The 13,157-nt window shown below is 32.8% G+C and overlaps 1 long non-coding RNA gene across 2 annotated transcripts in view; it reads right to left on the bottom strand.

Moving 5' to 3' along the window:
- Positions 1 to 40: 40 nt before the first annotated feature.
- LOC107441745 (uncharacterized) overlaps positions 41 to 13,157 on the bottom strand; it is a 14,489-nt gene continuing 1,372 nt past the window's right edge. The window contains exons 2-5 of one of the 2 annotated variants that reach the window (XR_006226375.2): positions 12,843 to 12,872; positions 9,966 to 9,980; positions 3,915 to 3,932; positions 41 to 2,170 (exon numbers count right to left, since the gene is read on the bottom strand). This is a non-coding gene — a long non-coding RNA (uncharacterized lncRNA). Of the gene's footprint in view, positions 2,171 to 3,914; positions 3,933 to 9,965; positions 9,981 to 12,842; positions 13,140 to 13,157 lie in introns of those variants that run through there. The other variant, XR_011637836.1, reaches the window with a different exon arrangement.

The raw sequence follows: 13,157 nt of genomic DNA on the forward strand, positions 1-13,157 counted from the left end.
CCACTACAGATTCTATATATATATATATATATGTCCCTTATTAAAGACTTACTTCGGTGATACCTAATTAAAATTCATATCATCCTAACTATATTACCCTAAAAGTAAATGGACTTATTACAATAAGCCGCTTATATATCAGACAGATTAAAAAATACGGAAGATTTTCCAATAAGCCTAGATCCATATGAAATAATGGTAATATTTGTAAAGAGCAGAATTTTTTCATCCGCTTATAACCTGATCAAAATTGTATTTTTTTCTTCCTTTTCACATTGCTGCTCAGAGGTCGAAAAAAATTGCCTAATGAATTATTTTGGGACTACTTAGTATCTTCACACTTTAGATGCAGTGTACCCAGTCTGACAAATTTAATTCAAGAAATGTTAAATCCAGAGTGATACATAGGACTGTTTTATTATTATTTATAACGTAAATACTTGAACAAAGACTGCTTTTGCTTCCTAAGATTTTTTATGATATAAAAACTAATAAAAATAAATTAAATCATAATAAATTAGTTTAGAATAAATTGATTTATAATAAATTAATTTATAGTATAGTAAATTTATGCTACATAAAAAATGCAGTACTATTTAAGTATTTTTGCTACGTCTTACTAGAGTTGCACATTATTCTTAGAGCGATATCGGGAAAAATACTCGAGGATACCATCATAGTTTTCATCTTTTGCAGAGGTAATGTTTCAGTTTAGAAGCCCGACGATGCCCGACGTACTTTAATGTATTACACTCTGAAAAGCCTCAATACCGCACACCATCTGTCCTTTCTTAATTTCAAAAGGAAAAGTCGAGATAAGTCAGTTTTATTATTATTTAAAAAGAAAGCCTTTAAACCAAGACCGATTATGCTTCACAAGATTTTTTTATGATATAAAAACTAATAAAAATAAATTAAATTATAATAAATTAATTTATAATAAATTAATTTATAATAAATTAATTTATAATAAATTAATTTATAATAAAATGATTTATAATAAAATAATTTATGCTACATAAAAAATGTAGTACTATTTAAGTATTTTATCTACGCCTTACTAGAGTTGCACATTATTCTTAGAGTGACATCAGGAAAAATACTCGAGGATACCATCATAGTTTTCATCTTTTGCAGAGGGAATGTTTCGGTTTAGAAGCCTGACGAACTTTAATGTATTACACTCTGAAAAGCCTCAATACCGCCGACCATCGGTCCCTTCTTAATTTCAAAAGGAAAATTCGAGATAAGGCAGTTTTATTATTATTTGCTTTAAAACATTTAAACAAAGACCGATTATGCTTTATAAGTTTTTTACGGCATAGAAACTGTAATAAATTAAATTTATGCCACATAAGATTTGCAGTAGTATTTTATCTACGTTGTACTATGACTGCACTGTAGAATATGCTTTGGAAAAAATACTTGAGGTAGCCATCATAATTTTGCAAAGATAATGTTTTCTCCGAATTGAAAGTTGGACGACTTCCGAGTAAAGTCGGGCACTTAATGAATAACACTCTAAAATGGATCAACGCCTAAACTTCTTTTTGCATATCTATAAAACAGTCACCCCCCTGCTCATTGACCACATCAATTGACCCACTGGGAACCGTTATTTATGCTCAGTCCACTATGGAATAAAGTACATAGTAATTTTTACATTACGCGTATTTTTTCAAAGTACATAAATAAATAAAAATCAATACAAGCTTTTCGGGTTGTTAACGGATAGTTAACGCATGTACAATATGTATTTCTATAAAGTGTAAAAATGTTACTCTGACATATCTGTCAAATTTCTGCTCTTTTTGGGTCAATTTCTTCTAGTGGTAGACAAGCATATATTTTTAAGGTATGATTCTTTGTTTTGGAATTTGATTTAAAACAATTTTCCACACTGTAAATTATTCAAAAGTTCATGGGAAACGACAATTTGTAAAGCTATTTAATAATTGGCAAAATTACCGAAAATTCTGAAAATTTAGTTTTTAATTGTCCACTACTCTTAAAATATAATGCGAAAAACGTAGTAGTTGATAACCATGCACTTAGTCAATAAAAGTGTTTTAAACATTTAAAAAAAAAACTAAGAAAAGTTCGACTATAAAAACAATTCATTTTAACTAAATGCAAATGAACTAAAATTTCTTACTTTTCAGAGAAGACCCTGAAACAAAGAAAATATATGCAAATATAACAAAACAGATTTTTTTAATATAAATGAAATTTTGAAAAAATAAAAATTAAATAACTCTCGGAAGAAAATTTTTTTTTGTTGCATTTCGACCAGTAACTGATCTTACCTAATTCAGGTAAATGGATTTGAAATCTGAAGTTAGTTTTGTTCGATAAGCTACAGATTTTTTGCGAAAGTGGTATTTTAGTTTAATTGTTTAAATGAAGAAAATTGTTTATATAATTGTTTATTAATTTATTATTTATATAATTGTTAATTGTTTATATAAAGAAAATATTTATGCACATATATTTTTATTTCATATTTTATAACCGTCGTTGAACACCTGACCCGACTTCAGGCTTACGACTTTTAATGTTTTACTCCGTACCTTGTAATTTTGAACCCAATCCAGAAGAAAGGGGAACTCCTGGATCAATTATTGGGAAAAATTTCCCTTCGTCGAGAACTTTTTGATGGAATTAACCCGAATTAGCGTTACATGGAGAGGAAAACGTGAAAACATCCAACGGTTAGCCTGACAGCAAGGTGACTCAAACCAACGCCTCCTAGAGCTGAAAGCCTCCGCACGGCTTTTTTATGGGTAGTCCGATCAGACCACTGTGAAGGATATCCACTTTCCGAACGAGTCATTTAATACAAAATCTCGTTAAAATAAGAAAGTGGTAGCAAATGTATGTATGAATTTTTTTTTATTAATGAATATTAATGGTTTGCCTTATTCACTTGTCAACCACTACAGATTCAATTCTCAAATATATAACATAAATTTCTCTCAATTACTTTTAGAAAAGGTTTTGGGTTCATGCGCACAACTGGCTCATTTTTTAAATAGTCTGCGCCGAAGACTTATAAAAGACTGTGTGGAGGCTTTCTGATGTAGGAAGTACATACCTGCCAAGTTTCAATCGTTTCGAGGATGATTTTTCCCTGTGGTAGTAAAATGGAATTTTAATTGCAATTTTAGGCAGAAACAGTACACTGTATTTTGAAAGAGATTGTGCGAACACAACGATAGTACTACATATTTATATATTCTTAATTTTTTTAAAAATAGTGGTAGTCAAAAAGATTATGTATTAAGTTTATAAATGCGCGGAATATATAGAAAGCATACATTTTACTACCATTTTAAGTATAGAAATGAAATTTTACGCCAAATGCGTAATGGTTGGCAGGTATGAAGGTAATGCTCAAACTCATAATACTCAACTACTGAGGATATTTACGTCAGCACTGTAGTCTGTGCGAGCCGGATGTGGAATTCCAATCGACCAGCCCTCGCTGGGATTCGAACCCGGTTCACCTCATTGGAAGGCGAGCGATCTATCCCTTAAGCCACCACGGATCTATATACATACATTTATACTCTTTTCTCCCTTGAATATAACAGCTAGAACTAACAGCAAATGACTTGAACGTATCACATTATTAACTGAAAGATATTATTGCCTTCGTCCTATTACTTTCTCGGACACCTAATAATCCCTTGAGCGAATTAAGAGAAAACCTGGTTCGTAGCATAATATTGAAGTGAGATTTAACTGTACCCTGTAACGAGAAGCTGGTGTCATATCTAAAATCCACAACGTAAAAATATCAAAGATCCGTTCAAAAATATTAAGTAACGGAAAAAAAAAGATTGGCGGGCTGAATCTGTACAGACATGTGCCTAGGTGACAATTTTCTTTAAAAAGGATAAAAGAAAACTTACCTGCGTTATAGCTATGAGCTATTTGAAAGAAAAATTTATTTTCATTATTTTATAATTATGATTTTTATAATTTTATTAGTAAATAAAAAGACAGATATAATTCTAAAGAAATATTAATTAAAAAAAAAGGTGTTATTTGTCAAATTATCATTATTAGCACGTTGAGAGTCGTGTCAGCCATGGGTGGCTGACACTGAAATTACATTTAAGCCGCGACAACCACAGGTGGCTGTCACTGAAATTACATTTAAGCCGCGACAACCACCGGTGGCTGTCACTGAAATTACATTTAGGCAGCGCCAACCACCGGTGGCTGACACTGAAATTACATTTAAGCCGCGACAACCACCGGTGGCTGTCACTGTAATTACATTTAAGCCGCGACAACCACCGGTGACTGTCACTGAAATTACATTTAAGCCACGACAACCACCGGTGGCTGTCACTGAAATTACATTTAAGCCGCGACAACCACCGGTGGCTGATACTGACCTTTCACATAGGCGGCGAAAAACAGCTGGCTGACAGCGTATACCATGATATAGAACTACAAAATTTACACTCTTTTATGTAATTGCACAAAATTTATTCAAAATTTACTTAATTAATGTGGTTCTTGGTTTAATAAATTCAATTTACTAGGTTTTTATCCACCACTATTTCAAAACAATTCGTAGGCTTATATAATTCACCACTTTTTTCAGTTGCGTCATCGTCGGCGCCCCTAAATGCATTAGCAATAATAGTATAAAAAGGGATCTTAAAATTGATGACATCAACGTCTATATAAAAAATTTAAACCAAAATTTCTACGATGAAGCAAAAACCTGTACCACCAGCAATTTTAACTCACTCCTAGATATTGAATTAATTGACGACAACACTAAATTTAGCCCAATCACTGCCTTTTTCCTTAGGGATATGACGTAGCCCTAACACACGAAATACACTCTCGATTTTTGGTGCTAAGCACCACCTCTTCCCCCCATCTCCATTCCACCTCACTACTCCTCATCATCGAATTACTACTACAGATGAATCGGTTAATGCCGCTTCGCGGCAGCGCACCGAGATTTATATGATTTCTACCATTTCAGTTGCGTCATGCTAAACCTTTGAAAAACTAGCAAAATCTGTCTAATATTTGCAAATTTAGTTTATAGTTATAAATCTAAAAGTCCAATTTAAAAGTTATAGGACATTACTGTTGTGTCACAACTCGAAGTACCCCAAGATTCCTCCTACCCACAAAAAATTAAATAGGAATATTATGACCATAAAAAGAAATATATTTAAAATTTGAATTTTCGAGATTTGTACGACTGATATCGTACAAATTTTTTATATAAATAAGCATCCTTTAACCCTTTCGCGCCGACTGTCACAAATACGTGACAGCAAAAAACCGTATCAATCAGATTAAGAAGATAAAACTGGTAATCTAAGTATTTCTTTAGCAGTTTATTTGTAGGCGGAGTTATAATTTTTTGATTTATTTAATTCACCATTACTTTGTTCAAAATAAAACTATTTAGTTATACTTTGAATTAACATTGATTATATATATGATTAAACTAACAATAATTAAAATAAAAGCAAAGTAAGTCTGTCAAATTAGTAACGACTACATTTAAGTTACCGTTTTTTATTTAATTGCAACTTGATTCTGATTTTGTACGAATGCTTTTCTGAATCACCCGTCCCCAAGGGGTTAAAATGATTAAAGGAAACATTATATGCCTTACATTTAAAAATTCTATGAACCAAAATTAAATCAAATGTTAAAAATTATTATAAAACTACTTTTGCTTTGAATTGTCTATGGATAAAAGAATTTTATATGTGTGCGTAAAACTTTTTTCAATTCGCTTGAAAAGATCTCGAGATGTAGCGATGAACGCAAAAAATAAATGTCACATTAAGGGGTCCAAACTTTTCACCGCTCTCCTGAATAAACTATTAGAATCATACATTGGTACAAGAAAATAAGAGAATTTGCAAAATTGGTCGATTATCTCTAGAATTATAGGATCGATTTCAATGAAATTTGATGTATGTGTTACCGGCAAAGTATGAAATCCGGCATTGTATAGAATGACTAGGCATTGTATAGAATGCCTAAAATTTGCCGGCAAAGTATGAAATGATTTATATTTCACACATTGCCTAGGCATTCTATAGAATGCCAAATGAGAAACCGGGANGGCAGTGGCACTTAACTAGATCTAGTATATATTTCGGACATTTACCAAAGGCCTAGTCATACTAGGTATAGTTAAGTGCCATTGCCCGGTATACATTTGCCCGGTTTACCCTACACTGATGTTTTCTTAAGGTCAAGTGCCACTGCCCGGTATACATTTGCCTGGTATACCCTACACTGATATTTTTTTAAGGTCATGTGCCACTGCCCGGTATGCATTTGCCCGGTATATCCTACACTGATGTTTTTTTAAGGTTCAGTGCCACTGCCCGGTATACATTTGCCCGGTATACCCTACACTGATGTTTTTTTAAGATCAAGTGCCATTGCCCGGTTATATTTGCCCGATCCTCCAAACACTGATGTTTCTTCTAATCTACTGTTAGTAAATATTAAAATATCGAATAAATGTAATTATATCCACGAATAATATGAAATCGGATTATTTATTATTATCGTACTTTTAATATGAAATCGGATGTAATAAATATTTCGGACATTCACCAAAGCGACTATGAGATTGTCAACATTCACCGGTGACAGTCAACAATCACCGATTTCGCTCATTCACAGTAACATGCACATCATTTACATAATAACCTACATAATAACCTTATTTCATACTTTGCCTAAATAGCATCGGGCATTGTATAGAATGCATAGGCATTCTATACAATGCCTAGGAAAAGTATGTAATATTTCTCACATTTCATACTTTGCCTAAAAACGTCAGGCATTCTTTACAATGCCTAGTCATTCTATACAATACCGGCGTTTCATACTTTGCCGGTAACATATACATTTACAAGCAAAACAAATAACCATTCAACAATTGTAATAGACACGAATGATCGTACGTAACACTCGTTGAAATCGGAAGCATGAAAAAACGGTCACAGAATAAATTAAACAAAAACAATGGGTTAAAAGGTGGTAAGGTCCCCTCCTACAGATATACAAACCTTGCAGCGAGATTTCATACTTGAAATATGACTGTTTATCATTTGCTGTGGCAATTAGTCCCACTCTTTCAGCAAAACTGTTTTCTTCCAATGTATGGTTCTCGGTGGGGGTAGAGAGTTGCGATTGCTCTCCCCAGAGCGTACCAGACAGTCTTAATAGGATTGAGGTCTGGAGATCAAGCTGGCCAATCCTACTGGCGAATGTTCTCACTCTTTAGAGATTCACGAACCAGAAGAGCTCAATGTGACCTCATGTTATCCTCCATTAAAATGAACTCAGGACCAACTGCACGCCGGAAAAAGAGAAAATAGGGCTCCAAGACCTCATCTGTACACCTCACACCAGTCACAGAGGCTCTTTCAAAGACATGCAGAGGTGTGCGCCCATCCCACATGATGCCTGCCCAGACCATAAAACCTGATCTGCCACAATGGTAGATTTCACGGATCTCTGCTTCTATCCATATAAACTTACGACAAGAATCGGAGTTTAGGCTGAACCAGGACTCATGAGTGAAGAAAACGGTCACCCATTGATCCATACTCCGTACTCTATGCTCTCTGCATCATGCTGAACGGACCCTACTCTTCGTAGAAGTGAGCGGGACACAAACAACAGGTCTTCTTGAAAACAACCCTCTTTCATGAAGTCATTTGGAAACAGTCACCCTTGATACACGGACTCCTGTGGCTGCATGCATGTCACGAGAGAGCTGAGAAGCTGTAGCTCCTCTGTTTACACCTTGCCATAATGGACAAATGGCGAACTTCTCTGGCCCTCGTGGCTCTGGGATGACCTTGCAAAGGTTTCCCAAGATACCGGTCCCTGGATCCGGTATCTTGGAACTTTTTCCATAAATTACACATGGCGCTGGGCGTTAAATTGAACTCGCTACAAATCCGGACCTGAGATTGGCCTGCTTGCTGCCTCCCAATAATTCGCCACTTCATTCCTAAACGTACTGTTACAATTTGAATTTAAACTATTGCTGCACAATAACATCTGGAATATCGCCGAGGTGTGCTATCGAACGAAATGCACGCTTAACTTACGCGCTCTTATAAAGCCTGTGACTCTACTGACTCTGCCTACAAGCACGTATACGTTTACGTATTTGATGTACAAGATTTGCATTTTGGTCTTCACTGTGGTTTTACATTCAGCTCAGTTCTTTTCCTGAAATTCGATAGAATACGCAAGTTCTCGTAATTTATTTCACCAGTGTATTTTCTAGACTCCTTATCTCATATTTTGAGCGTCAGAAATCAGAATCCGTCCTCAGAACCTCAATGAATAATCCTTTACACATGAATAGTCCTTTAGACATGAGAAATCCTTTACTTCATTTGCATTCCACAACCTCATCGAAGCGCCACACAGATCACGCTCAAGATGAATGGGAAAAGGGCCGCAAGCGGCCTCAGGTGCCCGGATATTTTGTACAGTTCAGTTCAGAATCCATCCTTGAAATAAATGTTCATTTCGAGAAAGTACGCTTATGTGACTGATTTGTCACTTAAAATATAATCAGTACCACTTGAAGCATTACGAATGAGTCATAGTTTGGGAAAGTCCGATGATTGGACTAAAAGTTTTCCAGGGAATTAAAATTTTTGTTATACTCATTACCTTGGACCTAATTCAAATTTTCATTTTATATACGAAAAGTAATAATGCAAATAATTTGACGATTTTATAGGAATTATCTTATGTGTTTGTATAATGCATTTATCACATATTTCCAAATATAATTTCACTGATCTCATTCAAATTGTGAAATTTGTCATTCAATTGTAAAATGATTTAGTTTATAATAATAGCGGGTTCAATCCCCGGATTTTCGGAATGCAGAATGATTATGCTGCATGTAAAATATCCCTGGAGTGCCTTATTGGCTCTTGGCATTTCCGGCAAAATTAAACTCCTAGTGCACTTTAGCATCCAAATAGAGTCTCAGTGCTGCCATCTAGTGTGGCAGAGACTAGACGTCCAAATTAACATGGCCAACGGTATCTCACTCATTGTGGTGGTCCTGAAAGAGTGGACACGACTTTTGGAGAACGCACTAGGTCTGCTCATCGAGAAGACTGATTGGGCAGCTCATAGGAGAAAAAAAAGTTAATAATAATAAAAAAAAATTCTACAAATTTTCGTCATTTAATAAATAAATTTAATTAAAAAAATTATAATTCTTTTTTCCTTTTAATCGATTTCAGATAAAAAAAAGAGTTTCAAAATACAGAATGTGTATAACTGATTTTGTTAAGATTTTTTTTTATTTAAAAACACGCAATTTTAAGTTTTGTTGATATTTTTTTACCTTAAAGTACATAACTTTTTCAATCATAATAAAAATAAATGATGAAAAACTAGAAAATATTTTCAGACAATTATTTTTCTATACTAAGTTTAATTTGGATATAATCTTTATTACAAGCTCTGAAAATTTTGAGCATTTTCTTATTTCTGATTTATATAAATTTTTCCATAAGTGTGAAGAAATAAGCAAAAAGTGATTAAGTAAATTGTAATTCAGTATAACTTTTCTTATTTGAACTATTTAGACGATATATAACAGATTGCACTCTTTTTCCAACGCAGGAGAAAAAAAAATATGATTCAGTCCCGTATTATAATGTATGTTTACTGAAAACGTACGTAATAATTGATTTAAAATTTCATTTGTTTCATTAAATTGGTAAGATCTACTTCATAAAAAAGTTCAAATTGCATGTTAATGAAGGAAATTTCGTTAGTTGGATCTAGAGTTACTCCGTTTATTATTTTTTTTCATGTAAAAATTATAAATAATATTTTTACACACAATAGAACACAATCAGGAACACACAATCAGGATATTGGTAAAAAGAGAAATTTAGTCTTACCACATCGAACACTTTCTGGATAAAGAAAAAAAAATTAAATGTAAATTCAGTATTTTCTATAAACAAAATATAAATGTAATTATTTGGATTCGGAAAAAAGCTGATTGCATTTAAAATTCGTATATTTCTACAATACTCTAATAGTCTCAGCAAATCTATTATACTATTGTCCTAACTTTTTCCTTTACTCCCCAAGTTTTTTCTTACCTCTAACCCTCCAAATCAATAATGCTCTTTAACACTAGGTTTACGGACGTTTTTTATATACCTATCTCTACGAAAACGCGTCAATTTGACGCATGAACAAATGCATCACTAGGTTTTACGGACGTTTCTTATATACCTATCTCTATCACACATATGAATATCACTCCGACGAAAAATATTGCATCAACTGCTGGCACATCAATACCTTTTTTGGAACCAGCCATAATCCTTATCATCAAGCCTCAGACATCACTTGCCCTGCGCATCGCCAGGCCCTCCTTGAATTACGATCACGTTCTAATGAGTATTAACTGTTACCACCTTCTAGCTATAACTTCTCAGTTTCTTCTCAATCTATTCACATATGTTTGTTGAATATACCTATCGCTACAGAAACTCTATAAACATTTTTCCTCATTGCAGACTTTTTGTAGATGACTCTTATTTTAATTTTTATTTTTCTTATTTCATATTTCCTTTCAAAATTCTTGCTATACAGCCTCCTTGAGAGCCTTACACTTTCGACAGCTGTCAAAATAATCTTCTTATGTTTTCCAGTTACTTATCTACCATGTAATTTCACTATTATTAAGTTAAAATTAATTTCTATGCTTTTTGTTGAAGGCATTTCACTATGCCTTTGTATTTTATAGTGTAAATATTTTCAAAATTTAATTTATTCTTTATATGTCATTTATACTAGTTGCTAATGTAATTTTTTGTGTTTTATGTATGTTTTGTGTCAGTAGAATGTTTGTCCTACTCTCGTGTGCCCTGAATAGGGCGGGTCGAGGTATAAATAAACAATATACCTATCTCTACGAACACTCGTCAATTAGACGCATGAAAGAATACATATAATTGTGATTCTAAATTTAGTAAATTCAATTAAGTTAATTTTTATCCACCACTATTTCTAAATAATTCGTAGGCTTATATAATTCACCACTTTATATTTGCAAAATTTACTCAGTAGTAAGTTACCGTTTTTTATAATTATTTTGGCGTGTCCGGAGCAGGTCGCATCTCCGCACTTAGAAACCAATGTAATTATATACCATAAAAAAATGAAAATATGAGATATATATTTATGAAATATTCTAGTATTTCATTTTTCAATACTCGAGCTAAGCAACTGAAACCTTCAAAATCTGACATCAATCGACATTCTGCGTTTGTTCTTTCGATTATTACTTATCGGCAATAGTTGTTTACCGCTTGTTTCATTTGAGATAACTACATTTTATCCATTATATATGAATGAGGCTATGCCATTAAATATTACAATTATTATGCATTAAATACTATATTAAATCCGTTACTATATTAAATCCATAATTAAATTAATTTTTAGGTATCTTCTGCTATGATAGGGATTTTTATTTTCTTTACTATTCCAGATTAATTGCGAATAACTAAAAGTTAATTTTTTTTTATTAAATAATAGAGTTATGGATGAGTTATATTATTAAAGTTTGTTAAGCAGATATTTTACATTTTGTAATAAATTTTGATGGTAAAAATGAATTTTAACCCAAGTCTTGAAAATTACCAATTAGAAGCGTTTTTATGGACCATTCCAGAGAGTAAGTAGAGGTTTCAAATCGAAATAATTGAGATGATTATGATTGATATAGATAATTTTCAACTGATCCGGTTTTAGTGAGAATTAATGAGCTTTCAAGATAAAGGTAAACTGAAAAGAAGGAAGTGTCTCTAACCTTTTAGAGATAGAACGAAACATTTGTCAATAACCATCAAGAAGATGTATGCAGAGTCTTATAACTCAGAATTATTAATTTTTTTTGCAGTTTCTTAAAATGCCTAAAAAAAACTATGCATTCTATTGATATTTTTGCGGTAGAACTTAATACTTAGTATCTTAAGTTCTTTGCTTTTTCACTTTCAATAACAATATTGGTAGTTGCACTTTTTTCCCAAACAATTATAGTGTGGGCACTATTACATTACTTAAATACCCACTGATTTTTAACGGGCAATTACCACCACCTCTAAAGCCATGGCCTCCTAATCCAGTAAGACTCCACATGGTTTTTATAACTTGTCAGATCAATCTCAGTTTATTTAAAAGGTGGATTAATTTTGCGGATGAACCAAAAAATATGTGAACGAAATGTATCTTACTTTAATATTCTTACATTTGATTTCATGAATGGTGCCCATGATACATTTTCTTGTTTCCAATAACTAAGGCAGAGCTTGATAGTAACCGTTGGCTCCGTAACGATTAACCCTTTCGCGCCGACTGTCACAAATACGTGACAGCATAAAACCGTATCAACCAGGGTAAAAAGATAAAACTGGTAATCAAAGTAATTCTTTAGCAGTTTATTTGTGGGCGGAGTTATACTTGTTTGATTTATTTTATTCACCATTTCTTTGTTCAAAATAAAACTATTTAGCTATATTTTGAATTAACATTGATTATATATATGATTAAACTAACAATAATTAAAGTAAAAGCAAAGTAAGTCCTTCAAATTAGAAACGACTACATTTAAGTTACCGTTTTTTATTTAATTGCATCCTGATTCTGATTTTGTACGAATGCTTTTCTGAATCACCCGTCCCCAAGGGGTTAAGTTACAAATCAAGTTCAGCCTTGCCATAACGAAGAAAACAGTTAACAAAAGAACGTTAAATGCTTACCGTTATGCCGTCAATTAAGCCATCTTTTAACTATAAATAGAAATTATGTAATAGAAATAAAATTAGGATACGAAGATAATAGTAAAAAATATTTGTATAAAGTAAAAATATTTTTTTACTGTATTAACACGTTGCCGCGTACTCTTAATTTAATAATCTGCTCAGAAACGCATCTTTTTTCAATTGTTTATCATTGCCATATGAAATTTAAAAGCAGTTGCATGTTTGGAAGTGAAAGTTACTGCTAATTATTACAGTTTTTCCATAAATACTCTGATCGTTATTTTTTCTCCTCCCCCCCCCCCCTAAAAAATT

The sequence above is a fragment of the Parasteatoda tepidariorum genome, chromosome 9 (assembly GCF_043381705.1).
Source record: "Parasteatoda tepidariorum isolate YZ-2023 chromosome 9, CAS_Ptep_4.0, whole genome shotgun sequence".
NCBI classification, from domain to species: Eukaryota; Metazoa; Arthropoda; class Arachnida; order Araneae; family Theridiidae; genus Parasteatoda; species Parasteatoda tepidariorum.